Genomic DNA, 13,513 nt, shown 5'->3' with positions numbered 1-13,513 from the left:
AAAAATAAAATAGAAAATGCAAATTTTCTTTTTTATTTTTTCTTTTAATAAAAAAAAGTATTTAAATAATAATAAAACTGAAAAAGAAAAAAATAAGGGTAAAATAGTCATTATGAAAAAGTTAATAGAAAACTGGACCAAATTCGCAACAAAATGAAAAGTTTGGACCTCTGGTGTTAGTCCAAACCTTTTTAGACCAAAGTAACAGTTTTCAGCTAACCACATGGACCATTTGTGCAGTTTTGTCTAATAAAAAATATTTGCATGACTCATTATTTGACTATTAACTATTACAAATCTATAATTATTTATATTCTGTAGAAAAAATATCATAAATGGTCCTTGTGGTTTCTCAAAATCTGAAGTTTAGTCCCCGTGGTTTAAAAACATCATAGATGGTTCTTGTGTTTTTAAAACTTTTGACGATTGGTCCTTATTGCTAACACCGTTAACTTTTGTCCATTAATTGAAGGGCATTTTCGTCATTTCACTACCACAGAGACCATTTATGATGTTTTCACTTATTTAAAAAAAATAATAATATGCAAAATCTCTCTCTCTCTCTGTGTGGCATCGCTGACGAGTTATCACCAACAATCCCTTGTTTATATTGAAAATGGGAATTTGGATATTTCGCTTAATCAGTTGTTTGAGCTTGGTTTTCTCCAAAGGGAATCCAAGACCCTAATCGATTTACATTTTGATTCATCACCTTATCAGAGCCAGAACCACCAACATCACCCCCTCCAATCTTGTTATTTCTCTTTTCAATTGTCCTCTTCTTTGCCCCTGCTCTTGCTTGTTCCCTAGTTTCTTTAGCAAGAGAGTGATGAATATACACACTTTTCCTAACTCCTCTATCAAGCTTTTTCTTCTCTTTGTTACTGCTAGAGGAAGTCGATTTTGCGTTACCTACTATAAGCACCCTATCTTCCCTAATTTTCTCCATGGATTGATCATAAATTCCAAACATAACTTCACTTCCTCAAATAACACACATGAAAAGTGTTATGAATTCCATTCAGTTCTTCTGGTAGTTCGAGCTTGTAAGCTTGGTTCCCAATTCTTTGAAGAACTTTAAACGGTCCAATAAACCTTGGACTTAACTTTCCCCTTTTACCAAATCTTATAAGTCCCTTCCACGGCGAGACTTTAAGCAAAACCGAATCTCCAACTTCAAAAGTCATCGGTCTTCGCTTTTTGTCAGCATAGCTCTTTTGACGATCTTGAGCGGCTAACATTCTTTCCCTAATTATTTTCAACTTTTCAGCAGTTTGATGAACCAACTCGGGTCCCATAAACTGCTTTTCCCCAGCCTCAAGCCAACAAGACGGCGTACGACACTTCTGCCCATACAAAGCTTGATAAGGTGCCATCTTTATGCTCGAGTGGAAACTATTATTATAGGAAAATTCTACCCAAGGTAAATGTTCATCCCAATTACCTAGGAATTCCAGGGTGCATGCTCTTAGCATATCTTCAAGTGTTTGTATCGTTCTTTCGCTCTGACCATCAGTCTGCGGATGGTAAGTTGTACTTAAACACAACTTGGTACCCATTTCCTCTTGTAGACTTTTCCAAAACCTCGAGGTGAAACGGCTATCACGATCTGACACAATCGTTAGCGGAACACCGTGAAGCCTCACAATTTCCTTCACGTAAGAATTCGCAAGCTTTTCCATAGACCATTTCTCCTTTGCTGCTATGAAATGCGCACTCTTAGTGAATCGATTAACGACCACCCAAATCATGTCGTGACCACTTTTCGTTCTGGGCAGTTTAGTGACAAAATCCATAGCAATGTCTTCCCACTTACCCATAGGTACAGACAAAGGTTCTTGTGACATCCCCAAAATCACGGCCAGAAAAGACCGGTTTGTTTATGCTTTGTTTAAAAATCAGAGTAACATTTTTAAATGAAAGTGTTGCGGAATTTGTCCCAATACAAAATATGATAAAGATTTATCAAAAGCATTTCCATAGAAATGTATTTCATTAAAAGACTCGGGATGTCATGTTCGTACAGATCAAAAGCATAAACAGTACAATATAAGCCTTACTACATTATTTCATATCTACAGGCCTATATCCGTAATCCCTCGTCCAAACATCATATCTATGCTCAAGCGCCACTACCTGTAATACATAAAACTAAGTGGGTTAGGCTTGGGAGCCTGGTGAGCACATAGGGTTTTCAACCCACAATAAATAAGTTTATTAATTTCATCAACCAACAATAACCCGATTACCCGTTCCCGTTATCCTCACTTTACGTCCCTAAACACCTATCATAAGGGACCTAGCCTAAGGATCATCATCGGGACGGACACTACTGCTAAGGGGATTCCTCGGCAATAAATGTCCTAAAGGCAACCATGTGGGGGATGGAGTGCACCGGTGAACACATCGTTCACAAACACCTACAGGTTGCGAGCCTGCTAGTGTTCACCCGCAGACGGATGGCCAGAGCGAGCGGACCATCCAGACTCTGGAGGATATGCTGCGGGCGTGCGTGCTAGACTTCGGTGGTAGCTGGGATACCTATCTTCCCCTGACCGAGTTCTCATACAACAACAGCTACCACGCGAGTATTGATCGTCCTCCATTTGAGTTGTTGTACGGACGAAGGTGCAGGACCCCGATATGATGGGGTGAAGTTGGCCAGAGAGTCATGGGGAGCACCGAAGTGGTGCTCAAGACGACCGAGAGAATTCAGCAGGTCCGGAGCAGGCTTCAGACTGCTCAGAGTCGGCAGAAAAGTTACGCCGACAAGCGTCGATCCGACTTGGAGTTTCGAGTTGGGGATATGGTTCTCCTGAAGGTGTCGCCTTGGAAAGGCATCATCCGATTCAGGAAGCGGGGCAAGTTGGGCCCGAGGTTCATCGGACCGTTCAGGGTTGTAGCCCGGGTGGGCAAGGTGGCGTATAGGTTGGATCTGCCAGCCGAGCTCAGCCAGATCCACAACACTTTCCATGTCTCTCAGCTGCGAAAGTGCTTAGTGGACGATTCAGCGGTAGTGCCGTTGGAGGATATTCAGGTTGATGATAGCCTGAATTACGTTGAGCGCCCAGTCGCAATCCTCGACAGGAAGTCGAAGGATTTGAGGAACAAGAGGGTGGAGCTAGTGAAGGTGCAATGGCAGCACCGCAAGGGTTCGGAATGGACTTGGGAGTCGGTGGACGAGATGATGGAGCACTATCCCGAGCTGTTTCAGGATCGAGCAGCAGACTTCGAGGACGAAGTCTAAAATAAGTGGGGGAGATTTGTAGCACCTGATTCCTGGTATGTATTCGTGGTTATTAAATCTCTTTATTTTTCATAATTAGCCTTGGAGTCGGCGAGTTGAAGGACTGACTCGCCGAGTAGAAGCGGGACTAGACGCGGGATCTACTCGGTCTACTCGGCGAGTAGGTCCGATGGACTCGGCGAGTAGACCCTGTTTGGACTTAAACCCTAACCCGGGTGTTTGCACCCTATTTAATCGATCTAACCCAGCCTCCACTTCCCTTAGCACTCCCAAAGACCTGTAGAACGAAACCCTAGCCTCCTTTGTGTCCTTGTAGGTGATTGTTAGCATTTTGAAGGTGATTTGGGGCTTGGGAGAAGAAGGGGAAGATTGAAGAGTGCAAGAAGGGAAGAAGATCCGGAATCTACTCTGGGAAAGGCTTCTATTCAGGTAGAAAAGACCCTAACTTGATCTTTAGCTCGTTAGTCCCCTTTTTGTCCCTAAGAAAAGAGGTTTTAAGCCCTAAGAAACTAAATCTCTATGTGTTTATAGCTAATGTTCGGCAAGAACTTCGGATGTGGACCTTTTGGACTTCATAGTAGCATAAAGTCTCTGTGGTTGAGGTAGTGGAAGTCCCCATTGAGCATATGACCTCTTGTATAGCTTGGAAGTACATGTTTGAGTTCATAGGGCCATGCATGCACGTAAAGTTTACAACTTTACGTGGTAAATGAGCCCTAGGACCATGGATCTGTGGTCTGGAAGTGTTGCATGTCCCAGATCTGGCCTACTCAGGAAGTGGGTCGAAGGACTCGGCGAGTCCCAAAGTGGAACTCGACGAGTTCTATGAAGATGGTCGCCGACTCGGCGAGTTGGATGAACAAACTCGGCGAGTCCTATGAAGATTGCCTGGAACTCGCCGAGTAGTTCTTCAAACTCGGCGAGTAATATGAACATCCTCAGAACCCGAGGGGTTAAAGCGTCGAAGGCTCAACCCTTCGTACCTGTGCACAGAATTAACCGTATAACGTAGTCCCGAAACCCCCAAACCCTCGAATGGGGTGTTTTGGTGTGGATTGGAAGCGAGCAGAGGACCTGCTCGAGGAACTCGGCGAGTTGCTCGCAGGACTCGGCGAGTTGGTACTCGAGTAGGCCCCAAAGTCCCGGATAGCGAGTCAGGGGTGACTCAGTGAGTGGAAAGAGGGACCTGGTGAGTGGGATCGGATCAGTGAGGGATGGACTCGGCGAGTTGCTCTCTGGACTCGGCGAGTCCAGTCAACTGGAAGTTGACTTTGACCTGGTCTTTGACTTGGTGAGGGGTAAAAGGGTCATTTTACCCTAAGAACATCTAGCGTGTTTGACTGATCGTTTTGTGGGAATTACAGTCGAGGGACGTTAGTAGCAGTAGACAGCCAATTCCCACACAGACCAGTAGCCTATTCGAGGTGAGTTACCTTCCAGTAGCGGTGGGTCTACAGCCACAATGCCGGCCCACCAATAGGAGTTGTATGTAGATGATTGTCTCTGTGATATTCATCTAGGGATTACTACTACCAGTGTTGCGTTTATATGCTAGTATGATATGATGCTATGTGACAGTAGGGGGAGATAGTCCCCGAGATATCCAGTCGGTAGGGCCGAAAGGGTAGTCATATCCAACCATGTTAGATAGGCACTGATATTGTGATACATGTTATGTGGTAGTAGTAGTAGAGGGGATAAGTATTTCTCCAGTATCCGGTCGAGAGGACCGAAGGGGAGGCCAGCACCCATATATGCTAGGCAGAGTCCGGTCGAGAGGACCGAAGGGGAGGCCAGCACCCAGATATGCTAGGCAATGTCCGGTCGAGAGGGCCAAAGGGGTAGGTCGGGCACCCAGATATGCCTGACAATATGTGTATGTTATGTGATTATATGGTATGTGGTACAGTGGGGGAAACTCACTAAGCTTTGTGCTTACAGTTTGTAGTTTTGGTTTCAGGTACCTCTTCGTCGAAGGGGAAGGAGCCGGCGCGGTAGCGGCACATCATACACACATACTGTTTCCGCACTTACGAGACTCTCTGGGACTTATACTTTGATATTTTGATGGTTGTATGATTTGTCTTTTGGACATGATTTACATTTTGATATGGTTGATCAAACAATGTTCTTTCTTTTACTATCAATATTTTCTAAAGTAATGTTTTTAAAACGAAATTTTTGGACATGAAATTTGGGTCGTTACAATAAGTCCCTTCCACGGTGAGACTTTTAGCAAAACCGAATCCCCAACTTCGAAGGTTATCGGTCGTCTCTTCTTGTCAGCATAACTCTTCTGACGATCCTGAGCTGCTAACATTCTTTCCCTAATCATCTTCAACTTCTCAGTAGTCTCATGGACTATCTCAGGGCCCATAAACTGCTTCTCTTCGGCTTCTAGCCAACAAGACGGCGTACGACACTTCTGTCCATACAAGGCTTGATAAGGTGCCATCTTGATGCTCGAGTGAAAACTATTGTTGTAGGAGAATTCTACCAGAGGTAAGTGCTCGTCCCAATTCCCTTGGAACTCGAGGGTACATGCTCTTAGCATATCTTCTAGTGTCTGAATTTTTCTTTCGCTCTGACCATCGGTTTGCGGATGGTAAGCAGTACTCAAACACAACTTTGTACCCAACTCCTCTTGTAGACTCCTCCAAAACCGTGACGTGAAACGACTATCACGATCAGATACAATTGTAAGAGGAACACCGTGAAGTCTTACTATCTCTTTCACGTAAGCATTTGCGAGCTTATCCATAGGCCACTTCTCGTTGGCTGCTATGAAGTGTGCACTCTTGGTGAAACGATCCACGACTACCCAAATCATGTCGTGTCCGTTCTTCGTCCTGGGCAGTTTAGTCACAAAATCCATGGTGATGTCTTCCCATTTACCCATGGGTACAGGTAAAGGTTCTAAACTCCCATACGGTTTCTGATGTTGTGCCTTAACCCTCACACATGTTACGCACTCGGCCACATACTTCGCAACATCGAGCTTCATCGTCGGCCACCAGTAGTAGGGTTTTAGGTCCCTATACATTTTAGTGCCACCGGGATGAATTGAGTACATGGTCTTATGTGCTTCTTCCATCAGAAGATCTCTTATTCCTCCCGTCTTGGGTACCCAAATCCGATCTTGGAATACCTTTAGTCCTCGACTGTTTGTACCGAACACTAACGTTCTTCCCAAACGTTCTTCCTTTCGGTCATTCTTCTCTAAAGCTTCTTCTTGAGCTTTCCTGATACTTTCCACGATCTTCAAGACGACTTCAATTCTTAACGCTCTTGGCCTTTTCCTTTCAAGATTGACTTTCCGACTGAGAGCATCAGCAACAATATTTGCTTTACCTGGGTGGTAAAGTATCTCACAGTCGTAGTCCTTGAGTAGCTCTAGCCAGCGTCGTTGCCTCATGTTCAATTCTTTTTGATTAAAGAGATACTGAAGACTCTTATGATCAGTGAAAAGCTTGCACTTCGTGCCGTAGAGGTAATGCCTCCATATCTTTAAGGCAAATACTACCGCTGCCAACTCCAGATCATGAGTGGGGTAGTTCTTTTCGTGCTCTTTCAATTGTTGAGATACATATGCTATCACCTTTTCTCTTTGGGTTAGAACACAACCCAACCCGACTCCAGATGCGTCACTATAAACCGCAAAGTCTTCAACTCCATCGGGTAGAGAAAGTATCGGTGCTTCACATAACTTCTTCTTTAGCTTCTCGAATGCCTCATCGTGCTTCTTACTCCACGTATACGTAGCTCCTTTGTGGGTCAACGCTGTTAATGGAGCAGCTATCGAAGAAAAGCCTTGGATAAATCGTCGATAATATCTGGCTAATCCTAGAAAGCTTCGAATCTCCGTGGGATTCTTTGGACGTTCCCACTTTATTACAGCCTCGATCTTTGCGGGGTCAACCATTATTCCCTCCTGGTTAACAACATGACCCAAGAATTGGACTTCCCATATCCAAAAGTCACATTTGGAGAACTTTGCAAAAAGCTTCTCCTTCTTCAACACTTCTAATACTTCCCGCAGATGCTTGCCATGCTCCTCTTGGCTTTTTGAGTAGATGAGAATGTCGTCGATGAACACTATCACAGATTTGTCGAGGAATGGTTTACAAACCCTATTCATCAAATCCATGAATGCTGCTGGAGCATTGGTTAGTCCAAACGACATAACCAAGAACTCATAGTGTCCATATCTCGTTCTGAATGCAGTCTTCTCGATATCCTAATCTCTTACTTTCAGCTGATGATATCATGACCTAAGATCGATCTTTGAGAAGTAGCTCGAACCTTGCAGCTGATCGAATAGGTCATCAATCCTCGGCAATGGATACTTGTTCTTCACCGTTGCCTTATTCAGCTCTCGGTAGTCTATACACATTCTCATACTTCCGTCCTTCTTCTTCACGAATAACACCGGAGCTCCCCAGGGTGATGAACTAGGTCGAATAAAACCGTTGTCCAACAGCTCCTGAAGTTGTGTCATGAGTTCCTTCATCTCTGTTGGTGCTAATCGGTAAGGTGCTTTTGCTATCGGTGTCGTTCCTGGTACCAAGTCGATTCGAAACTCCACTTGTCTATCAGGTGGTAATCCGGGAAGATCTTCGGGAAAGACTTCAGGATAATCACACACAACCGGTATATTCTGCACCTCTTTCCTTTCCTTCTTATCATCGATTACGAATGCTAAGTATGATGCACATCCTTTGGACAAACATTTCCTGGCTTTCATCAGGGAGATGATTCCAGAATTCACTCTGCGTTTGTCCCCGTACACCATAAATGATTCCTTTCCGGGTGGGTTCACCCTTACTATCTTCTTTCGACATTGAATCTCAGCATCGTTGGCGCTAAGCCAATCCATACCCAAAACGATGTCGAAACCGTTTAACTCTATGGGTAACAGCTTTTCGTGGAATTCGTTTCCGTTTAGGTCAATGACGATGTTCCTAATACGATTACTAACAGGTACGAATTTGCCACTGGCAACTTCTACAATCAGGGCATTATCAAGTTTTTCCACAGGCAATGCTAATTTCCCACCAAATTTATGCGATACAAAGGAGTAGTTGGCTCCGGAATCAAATAGTATATTTGCAGGCAAACCATTTACAAGAAAGGTACCTGAAGTGACGTCTGTTGCCTCCTTTGCAGCCTCGAGCATCATCTGGAAGGCTCTCGCCTTCGGCTTCGGTGGTATGTTGGGTCTTCCTGCCTCCTTCTTCTTCGGGCAGTCCTTCAAAATGTGCCCTTCTTCATTACACCCATAACAGGCCTTCTGGTTGAGGGTGCATTCATTGGCATAGTGCCCAGGCTTTCCGCATTTGTAACAAGTGACCCCTCCGTCACACTTCCCAGAGTGCTTTTTCTTGCACTTGTCACACCACTTCGCTTCTGATCCTCCTCCTCTCGAACCAGACTTCGAGAATCCACTCTTCTTGTTGGACTTCGAGGATCCATCGAATTTCCGTTTCTCACCAACCTCAGCCCTTTCCAGACCTCTTTCCTTTTGTTGGGTCTCCACGTTCTTAGCTGCTCGAACAGCTGATTTCAGAGTGGTTGCCATCTTGACTGTTGGGCCAAAGTCAGCCGGCAGTCCGTTTGCGAATTTCTCAATTTTGGAAAGTTCGGTTGACACTAGGTATGGAAACAACTTCATCTTTTCCGTAAATGCAGCAACATAGTCATCGATGCTCATTCTCCCCTTCTTCAAATTTTAGAACTCATTGTTCAGATCAATCAGGTCTATCTCTGAACAGTATTGCGCCTTCAGTTGTTCCAAGAACTCATCCAATGACATTTTCAGAGCTTCTCCCCGTGGCATTGTATCTGCCAATAGCTTCCACCAGCTCAAGACTCCAGTTTTCAATTGTCTCACAGCGAAGACAGTCTTCTGCTTCTCGCTGCAGTCGCAGCTCTCAAACACCATCTCCATCTCAGAGATCCAGTCCATAATCTCAACAGGCTTTGGGCATCCTGAGAGACTTGGTGGTTTCGCACCCAAGAAATTTTTGTACATCCCCCCATCCTTGTTGTTTCTCCCTTCTGGGCCATCCCTTTGCTCACCTTGAGTCCCTACTTGACTCACTTGGCGGCTATAGTTCCCTTCCTCAGACGGCTCGGGAACTGGCTCCGTCGGTTCAACATGTATGGTAGGTTCGTCCCTATTTTCGTGGAGCATCCGTCTCATTTCTTCCCTTTGTTCAGCTAGCATAGCCTGAATCATGGCTTGAACTCCAGCCATGGTGACTGGCTCAGGTGCAACTTCTTCTACAACAGGTATTTGCTGAACCACTGGGGGTTGGTTCCTATCTCCATTTGCGTTCACATTTCCGCTACGGGTCCTTGCCATCTTGATCTATACACCGAATAAGGCGAATTTAGATCTTTATTTAGGATAGATGTTTAAATCGTCCTTATCACTCCGAAACGTTTACATGCTAGTTCTAATATCGTAGTCGTACGTTTAGAATCCTAAAAACATAAGGTTTCCAGATCCGATTGGCAACAGACCATAGATCCGAACAAATAATAGCATATCAGGCACAAAGCATTTAGCACATAAAGCATTTTAGGCATAATTCCTAAAATAATCTAGTGCTCACACCTCACAATCATCGCTTAGCATTCTAAGTTTAAGTCTAGAAATAAATCCATATTCCTAGTTTGCTTAAACTAATGCTCTGATACCAACTGTGACATCCCCAAAATCACGGCCAGAAAAGACCGGTTTGTTTATGCTTTGTTTAAAAATCAGAGTAACATTTTTAAATGAAAGTGTTGCGGAATTTGTCCCAATACAAAATATGATAAAGATTTATCAAAAGCATTTCCATAGAAATGTATTTCATTAAAAGACTCGGGATGTCATGTTCGTACAGATCAAAAGCATAAACAGTACAATATAAGCCTTACTACATTATTTCATATCTACAGACCTATATCCATAATCCATCGTCCAAACATCATATCTATGCTCAAGCACCACTACTTGTAATACATAAAACTGAGTGGGTCAGGCTTGGGAGCCTGGTGAGCACATAGGGTTTTCAACCCACAATAAATAAGTTTATTAATTTCATCAACCAACAATAACCCGATTACCCGTTCCCGTTATCCTCACTTTACGTCCCTAAACACCTATCATAAGGGACCTGGCCTAAGGATCATCATCGGGACGGACACTACTGCTAAGGGGATTCCTCGGCAATAAATGTCCTAAAGGTAACCATGTGGGGGATGGAGTACACCGGTGAACACATCGTTCACAAACACCTACAGGTTGCGAGCCTGCTAGTGTTCCACTGGACTGTCTAGAAGAGTCCGTGGTCGTCATCCATACTCCGCTAGATGACAGAATCAACAACATCAACATCGAGGCCTCTCATCATTTTATCACACATCACCTATTACATCTACCCATGTTTTACCCCAACATTTTCGTAGATATAAAATACATATACAGTTTAAATCATTGAAAACATGTATAACAATGTTCATCCGGCATAGATAGCAAGTATTCAGATAATATGCACACATAGCACGTATATAAAATACTTCATATATATGTGTAAGTTGAAAGTAACTATGCACTCACCTGAGTAGGTGGTGACTCGGCGCTTGGACAGCACTTCGTTACTCTTAACACACTTTTCCTTCGGCAAAACCTAGTATCATTGCCACTAGGGTTTAGTCTAATATTCACCGCGACTAATTAGTAGTCTAGCTATTATTACTATTATATAAGAGTTAAACGATACTTATATAACCCATAATAATAGCCCAAGTACTTATTATAAGGTCCTAATAACATTACTATATTAAAACATAAGCTAAACTAAATGTAGGTTAGACATAGCTCACTTACAGCGGGTTTTCTCGAAAACCGGGCTTCGCTGGAGCAGCGTTCCCGAGCCGAAAGGCTCTTTTCTCGGGACTCCGGGAGCCTCGGGGCTTCCTTCGGGTGCTAGGGGGTTTACCTAGGCTTTTAGGGGGGTTAGGGAGGCTAGAGAGAGAAACTAGAGAGAGAAAGTGAGTTTGGGAGGTGTGAAGAGAAGGCTAGACCCGACACCTCTATTTATAGTGCAAAAATCTGATGGACTCGCCGAGTAGGGGGACCTACTCGCTGAGTTGGTCCATGTGGTGGCCTTCTGGTGGTGCCACGTGTCCAATTCTGGTGGTGCCACGTCACCACCTATCGCGTATCAACCTTCGAACTTAGAAAAATCATAACTCTCGCATACGAGCTCCGTTTTCGACATTCTTTATATCCACGCGTAGGTAAAATCAATATCTACAGCTTTCATTTAGACTCCGTCGGCTAATTCTCGACCGATCTCAAATTTAACAGTAGGAGGCGTTTAGACTGTTAAATGACCGCGAAGAATCCGTAACTCCTTCATACGAACTCCGTTTTCGTCCATCTTTTTACCGTTGAGTTCCTATTAATGAGATCTTCAACTCTCATTTAGGTCGCGTAAGCCAAATACCGCTCGAACTAAAATTCGAGTTTCGGGTCGTGCACTGCTAAGCCGAATCTTAGAAAAATCATAACTTCCTCATACGAAGTCAGATTTGGGCGTTCTTTTTATCGACGCTCTTAGTTTAACATATTCTACAACTTTATTTTAGAAAACTAAGTCTAAAAAGTCTTCTATCGTAAATTCACTTTTTACGTCACCCGGTGCCGTGCCGTTTTGCCGTAAAACTTCGGCGGGCCATAACTTCTTCGTTATAACTCGGATTTCGGCGTTCTTTATATGTACGGAAACCTTGAGACATATTCTACAACTTTATGTAGAGATATCTGGCTTATCTCACAGTTTAATTATGATGCTTATTTTTATTCTTTATTTATAATTAAATCGTAAGCACATAAATACACATAATTCACATAATACTCAAATATTTCATCTTTATTACTTCAAAAAGAGTTACAATAGTTGACCTAGACTATTACATTGACAAATATGCTTAGCCCTGAAACCCGGGCGTTATAGTTCTAAACTCCCGTATGGTTTCTGATGTTGTGTCTTGACTCTAGCACAAGTCACACACTCGGCCACATACTTTGCAACATCGAGCTTCATCGTCGGCCACTAGTAGTAGGGTTTCAGGTCCCTATACATTTTAGTGCTACCAGGATGAATCGAGTACATGGTCTTGTGAGCTTCTTCCATCAGAAGATCTCTGACTCCTCCTGTCTTTGGTATCCAAATCCGATCTTGGAACACCTTCAGTCCATGACTGTTTATACCGAACACCAACGTTTTGCCCAAACGTTCCTCCTTTCGGTCATTCTTCTCGGAAGCTACCTCTTGAGCTTTCTTTATACTTTCCACAATTGTCGAGACAACTTCAATTCTCAACGCTCTTGGCCTTTTCCTTTCAAGATTGACTTTCCGACTGAGAGCATCAACAACAACATTAGCTTTACCGGGGTGGTAAAGTATCTCACAGTCGTAGTCCTTGAGTAATTCTAGCCAACGTCGTTGTCTCATATTCAATTCTTTCTGACTAAAGAGATATTGGAGACTCTTATGATCAATGAAAAGTTTGCACTTCGTGCCATAGAGGTAATGCCTCCATATTTTCAGAGCGAAAACTACCGCTGCCAACTCCAAATCGTGAGTCGGGTAGTTCTTTTCATGCTCTTTCAGCTGTCGAGACGCATATGCGATCACCTTATCTCTTTGGGTCAAAACACAACCCAATCCAACCCCAGACGCATCACTATAAACAACAAAGTCTTCAACTCCATCGGGTAGAGAAAGAATCGGTGCCTCACATAGCTTTTTATTTAGCTTCTCGAATGCTTCTTTATGCTTATCATTCCAAGCATAAACAACTCCTTTGTGGGTCAAAGCTGTTAATGGACTAGCGATCGAAGAAAAGCCTTGGATAAACCTTCGGTAATATCCAGCTAATCCCAAAAAGCTTCGGATCTCCGTGGGACTCTTCGGTTGCTCCCACTTTGTCACAACTTCAATCTTTGCCGGATCAACCATTATACCTTCTTGGTTGACCACGTGACCCAAGAATTGGACTTCTCAAATCCAAAAATCACATTTGGAGAACTTAGCATACAACTTCTCCTTTTTCAAGACTTCCAACACTTCTCGCAAGTGTCTACCATGCTCTTCTTGGCTCTTTGAATAAATCAGAATGTCGTCAATGAACACTATCACGGATTTATCAAGGAACGGATTACAAACCCTATTCATCAAATCCATGAATGCTGCTGGAGCATTAGTT

This window comes from Lactuca serriola, chromosome 4 (assembly GCF_051521515.1).
Source record: "Lactuca serriola cultivar US96UC23 chromosome 4, Lser_US96UC23_V15, whole genome shotgun sequence".
Lineage (NCBI taxonomy): Eukaryota > Viridiplantae > Streptophyta > Magnoliopsida > Asterales > Asteraceae > Lactuca > Lactuca serriola.
This window is presented reverse-complemented; position numbering follows the sequence as displayed.